Source organism: Girardinichthys multiradiatus, chromosome 14 (genome assembly GCF_021462225.1).
Source record: "Girardinichthys multiradiatus isolate DD_20200921_A chromosome 14, DD_fGirMul_XY1, whole genome shotgun sequence".
NCBI classification, from domain to species: domain Eukaryota; kingdom Metazoa; phylum Chordata; class Actinopteri; order Cyprinodontiformes; family Goodeidae; genus Girardinichthys; species Girardinichthys multiradiatus.
The window spans coordinates 28426264-28432321 of record NC_061807.1 but is presented as its reverse complement, the minus strand read 5'-3'; the positions used below and the strand labels follow the sequence as shown (position 1 = coordinate 28432321).

At 39.8% G+C, this 6058-nt stretch overlaps 1 long non-coding RNA gene across 1 annotated transcript; it reads left to right on the top strand.

Moving 5' to 3' along the window:
* The first annotated feature begins 2036 nt into the window (after nt 1-2036).
* On the top strand, nt 2037-2561 carry LOC124880054. Its single transcript, XR_007041220.1, has 2 exons — nt 2037-2422; nt 2497-2561. It is a non-coding gene; the product is annotated as an uncharacterized LOC124880054 (long non-coding RNA).
* Nucleotides 2562-6058: the final 3497 nt, after the last annotated feature.

The following is a 6058-nucleotide window of genomic DNA, read 5'->3' as shown; positions in this document are numbered from 1 at the left end:
TGTTTATAGAAATAAACATCTAACACAAAACATAAAAATAGGTATTTGTTTTTTGTTTTTATTTTCAGCGTCAAACTTTAATTAAACCCCCCCCCGCTCAATTAGATTTTCACATTGCGAAAGGGATACCGTAGATGCTAACCTCGTGTAGCTACGCTAGACAAAAAACTGTTGTTGTGACCACCAATCAGTCGATTTTAATATTTGACTGGTCAGGTTTATGTAATTTGTCCACTTCAGTACATGATTTATTTACAGTATGATGCATCATAATATTTTTTTTTAAAGTTATGAAACTCAACCCATGAGAAACTGAAAGGTATTCCGGCAGACTTCGATGCCTCCGATGGAATAAGTTGTCCTGGCGTGTTTTCTTTTCCTTGGTGTCTTCTTGGTGGATGTGGTCATCGCTGAAGTTTCTACTGTACACCAGTTAGCTTCAAGATGTCCGATTATCCTCATGTCCTGCCACTCCCTTTCTGCTGCTAAAGAATCCATCCGTATGTTGCACATGATTTCTGGAGAAAGTTTGCAGCTACAGGACTGTGTCCCAAGTGAGTAGTTGTCCTTTTTCCTAGCATTTACAGTCAACGTTACACATCATCTCCATTTCACTGTCTCTGTTTTCCTCAAATGTTGTGATAGAAATAGCTTCTGATATCTTACGTTCTAGCTCCTCAGCCGCCAGTCCAAAGCTTTCTTCGTCATCCTCGTCTTGGGTTGAAGACATCTGCAAACTACGAAAGTTCTCCAAAGTAATGCAGTCGCTATCATCTTCTGCATCATCTCCTTCTGATTCAGAATCTGAAGAGAGTCCGGCAGCGGCGGTACTGCTGAACATGTACTCCCACAGCGAAGCACTCTAACAGCCGCAATTCAGTTCGTTTGCAACACGCTGTGCTTGGTCAATCATGAAGAAACACATTATTTTTCATAGGAGCTGTTAAGTAGCCACGTGGTTTCTTGAAGCACACTGGTTATTGGTCAACAAGCAGAAAAAAGGCCAGCGCAGAGCCAAACAAAGCTGCTACAGAAATGAGCAGAGGCTTTTCCCTCCGCAAAATGTAAATACGAACTGGCTGAGTTTTAGCCTGAAAACAAGCCGAGTTTAAACATAAAACTTACCATTTTAAAACCTCCGAAACTGTCATTTAAAGAATTGAGTGGATACTTCATTTTACAATAAAACGAAAATCACTATTTTCTCAGAAATTGACGGTTTTTCCTCATTTTCTCCGTTTGTGCTCTGCCGACTTGTTCCTGGTTTTCCCGTGGCGTGTCACATTTACCAAGCGTTGAATGGGTTCATAGTCACCTGGTGACATCGTAATGTATAGCTGTGTGTCATCTGCATAGTTATGATAACTTATTGTTGTTTATTATAATCTACATTAGGGGGAGCATGTAGATATTAAATATGAGGGGCCCTAAGATGGACCCTTGGGGAACACCACATGTGATTGTTGTGGTCTCTGTTACCTACTGACACAAAAAAGTACCTGTCCTTCTAGTAGAATTTAAACCAATCAAGTGCTGTTTTCAGAAAGGCCGACCCAGTTTTCCAGGCGCTCTAATGAAATGGAGTTATCAAATGTGTCAAATGCTGCACTAAGGTCCAATAATACCAGCACTGTGGTTCTTCTACAGTCTGCATTTATACGGATGTAACTGAATATCTTGACAAGGGCAGTCTCTGTATTGTGGTGAGCACGGAAGCCTGACTGGAAGAAATCAAAGCAGCTGGTCATTGTTAGAAAGTTGTTTACTGCTGAAACACAGCTTTTTCAATAATCTTACTGATGAATGGAGTGTTTGAGATAGTTCTGCAGTAGCAGCTTGTCCAAGTTACTCTTTTTCAATAGTGGTGTCAGGATCTGTGCTTTGTGTATCTGTTGGTCCTTTTACTGTGCTCAGCCCCTAGATGGCGTGGAACTGGACGAGAGGTGACAGGTGTTCGCTATTCCCCTGATTATTCTGCAGAGGACTATTTAAGGAGGAGGCTGCCAGCAACTCACTGCCAGAGTGTTGCCCTTAGTGGTACTACTCAGCCACGTTACCTTTGCCTTTGACCTTGCCTTGTACACCAAGTAACTTTGTCTTTGTATCCTGCAGGTTTCCTGAACCTGATTTTGCCTTGCATTGAATCCTGCCTGGATAAACCATCTTCTGGAAGGAAGCAATCCAGTTCCATGAACACAGACTCAAGTCTCTCATAACTTCGTTGGATCACGCCGGCTGGCAGTCTCCTGATTCCTGCGTACCTCGGACCTCCATCTGCAAACCCTGTCCACCCTCCTCCCTCCATCGCACCTCGTGGATTACAAACTCTCCTGGCTTACCATATCCACCAACTTCAGTCTCACCGGCAAACAACCACTTGGTTTCTCCACTCCCCCTCTGGCGGATCCCTCCACCATTCTTTGTAAGACAGATTTATTATTTTCATGAGTTCAGCCCCAGAGTTATCCGTGCTTACCTTCTTGTTTATTTCTACAGTTTGCATCCTGGTTCCAGTTCCCTGCATTATTCACCCAGTTGTAAATGAACACTTTACCGAACAATACCGTCTCCTGAATTGCTTTCTGCATCTGGGTCAAATCCTTTAAACTCAATATGACAAGCGGTTTGATAATTGCTGTTTTTAGGGCCTAGGGGAAAACACCTGTCAAAAGGGATGTGTTTATTATTTGAGTTAAATCATTATGACAGGCAAAGCTTTCTTAGTAAAAGCTGTGGGTAAAACATTGAGCCAGCAGGAAGAAGAACTTAGTTGCTGTACAATTTCTTCTAAGTTTTTGTAGTTTATTTGGTGAAATTGGGAAATTCTGTCAAAATCAGTTCTAGTTGGAGACAACTTTAGTACTGGAGTTGATGTGGATGTGCTGACTACCTCTCTGATCTGTTGAGTTTATTCAGTGAAGAAGTTAGCAAATTTGTTGCAGGCCCTGGTAGAGGGGAGTTCAGATGCTACAGTTACAGGCAGGTTTGTTAACCTGTTGACTGTGGCAAATAAGGTACGAGTATTATTGATGTTTTTGCTGATGATCTCAGAGAAGAAAGATTCTCTCGCACTTTTCAGTTGTAAGTTAGTAATTAAGAATAATGTTCACAGATAATAACAATGCCACTTATGAATGTATTCACGGATGATCACGGCTGACTGTATGCCTATACTAAAGAAAGAGTTCACCTACATACAGTAGATACATATTAATGGGTTGCATATTTTTGAAGATAGTGTCAGTTATAATCAACTCAATTATCAGCCAAAAATAGACATGGAAGACATGTGCAATGTCTTAGCCTCATATCCTATCACATTTTTTTTTAAACTATAGTTTAAGTTGTTTAAAGGGTGTTAAGTGATTACTTAATGCTAAATATTGCTGACACTCACCAGCCATTTTATTAGGTACACATGCACATTGGGTTAACACCAGTTACTAATCAACTCAATCAATTTAGGCATTTGGATGTGGTGAGAACGATTTGATTAAGTTCAAATTGGTATTTAAGTTAGAAAGGGTATTTAGGGCCTTTAGAAAACCGCTAATCTACTGGAATGTTCATGCACAACCATTTCTCAGGTTTACCAAGAATTATCAGAAAAAGGGAATAATATGCAGTGAGAGGTACATGTGCATACAAAGATGCAAGTGGTCAGAGGGGAATGGGCAAAATGCAAAACACACTGAACGTTGAAGAATATAGGCTACAGCAGCAGAAGACCACAGAAGAAGACCTCAGCCTGCAACTCACATAAGTTTACTAAAACTGGAAAGTAACAAATTGGAAAAACATTGCCTGGTTTGATAAGTTTCAATTTCAGCTACACCATTTGGATGATATGGCCAGAATTTGGTGTAAACAACAACCCATCCAGCATAGATCCTTCCTCCTTTCTAGCAAGAGTTCAAGATAGCAGTGGTGGTATAATGATGCGGGGGATATTTTCTTGGCATACTCTTGGGTGGTACTGATTGAGCATTGGTGTCCAAACTCTTACAAGTAAAAAGTGCCCAATAAGGATTGTAAAATTCTTAACGATCAGTAGTTATTTTCCGGTATATTTAGGTTATACTTTGTCTTGTTGTCAATGACACCTTCTACATGATGCCCAAACTAAAATTCATACAAATGCACATCTCATTCCCACACACCATGGAAAGCTTCTCATTAAGGCCAGAATGACAACTCCCTACTGTCAAGTACACAGACATTATCGACCTTTTATATCTCATTGTAAAAACGTCTCTGTGGGACATTGACAAGGGTCAATGACAGAAGAGAGCATGAATGCAGAAAAGGGATGGCCTTGATTGACAGATAAGAAGAACGACTTCATAAGTTGTCAAGACGTGAAAGCGTGTGTGGCTATAACATTGCAATAGTTCCATACACCCTTATCATATATGCTACACAGGCCCCACAGTTATTCAGACAAGACTAGAAAAATACCGAAGATAAGTTGTGACTATGCCTCCCTCATTCCACTGTAGTGCTTACAAGAGTAATTACAGTTTTTAGAGCACCATCCTCTCTTAGGAAGATAAAAAAATCAATCTATCTCATCCCAATCCAGTGCTTAACGTAGGACTAATACAAAAACATAAATCAAAGTGTGTTACTGATGGGAGGGGTTTGACGAACTTCACATCTAGACTTTTGTTGGTTAATAGGTTGCATTAAGCCCGTCAAGTGGTGTAGTGCGTGATAAGGAGTCTCGCGGGCCCAGTAGGGGCCTGTAGAAGCTCTTGTAATGAATGGTTGGAGCACTGCTGATGCGCAGCAATCATTAACAGTCTGATAATTACTCTGGATACCTTGGTGAATTGTATTTATGTGTGTGTGTGTGTGTGTGTGTGACACAGATAGACCCATTACATTGTGTGAGGCCTCAGAGAGAAACAGATAAGCGTTGTTTGTGCATATTTTTTGCTTTGCTGGTTAACGAATTGTGTGCGTGTGTGGCCTAGAAACTTCCTGCTGCAGCTCGGCATTCATATTCATGCTTACAAGCACAAATATGAGCGTTTACTCTGCTGCTTGCTGTGAAGAGATCTAAAGCTGTCACAACCACTAGAAAGCCACTGTGAGAAAAGAACAGGGCTGGCCTGATTAAGGTACAAAGATGGTACCTGTCTTCTATGTATAAATGTTTAAAACAAATCTCACTCAAAATCCTTTCTTTTACATATCAAACAGTAATCATCCATTTTGTCTTAGTTAAAGTACATCAGTGAAATACTGTTTTGACTAAATCTTCAAAAGTTTGTATGAGGAGGACAAATTGAAAGTTGTTTACTCAGTGACTTTATTATTTTTCTCTCATTGTCAGAGTATTGGCTTCATTGAAAGCAGCTCAACATATACAGCTCAAACCAGACATTTACTTACATAGTATAAAACATTTAACCTTTTTCTCACTTTGGGAGAAAATCAAACAATTTTTTGTTATTGTAAGTCAGCTAGTATTACAAAAAATGTCTATTTGCAAAATGCCAATTATGAGAAAAATATTTTTAGATTTTCCATTACTTTCTTTAGCATCAGACATTTGCATTGTTTGGTAGAATTTCCTGTTAATCAGTATGACTTGGGTCAAAAGTTTTGAGTGTCCTTCCATGATATTTTTACCATAGTTTGCTGGAATTTTGGCCCATTCCTCCTGACAGAACTGGTATTAGTAAATAAGATGCTATCAAGTGCTAAAACCTTGGGATGAGGTGCACAGCAGGGAAGCGTACTTGGCCCCCTATTTTATGAATAATTAATTACTTTAACGCAGCAGTTTTTTACAATAACCTTTTGTTTGGGAATATTTCAAGCCTAAAGGTTGCCCACCCAAATAAATTGGAACATAAGGATGTGTTTAACTCTTAATCACAGAAAGTCCATAATTGGCTGGTGACACATAGGTTCTCCTTACACGTAAGACAGAAGCTATCTTTCTTGGCAGCAAAATCAGACTGGCGGAATTACCAGATTTTACAGTTGAACTGGGAGTGTATGAAAAACTAATGTAACTCGGTTATACATATGATTGGTGAGGAGATGG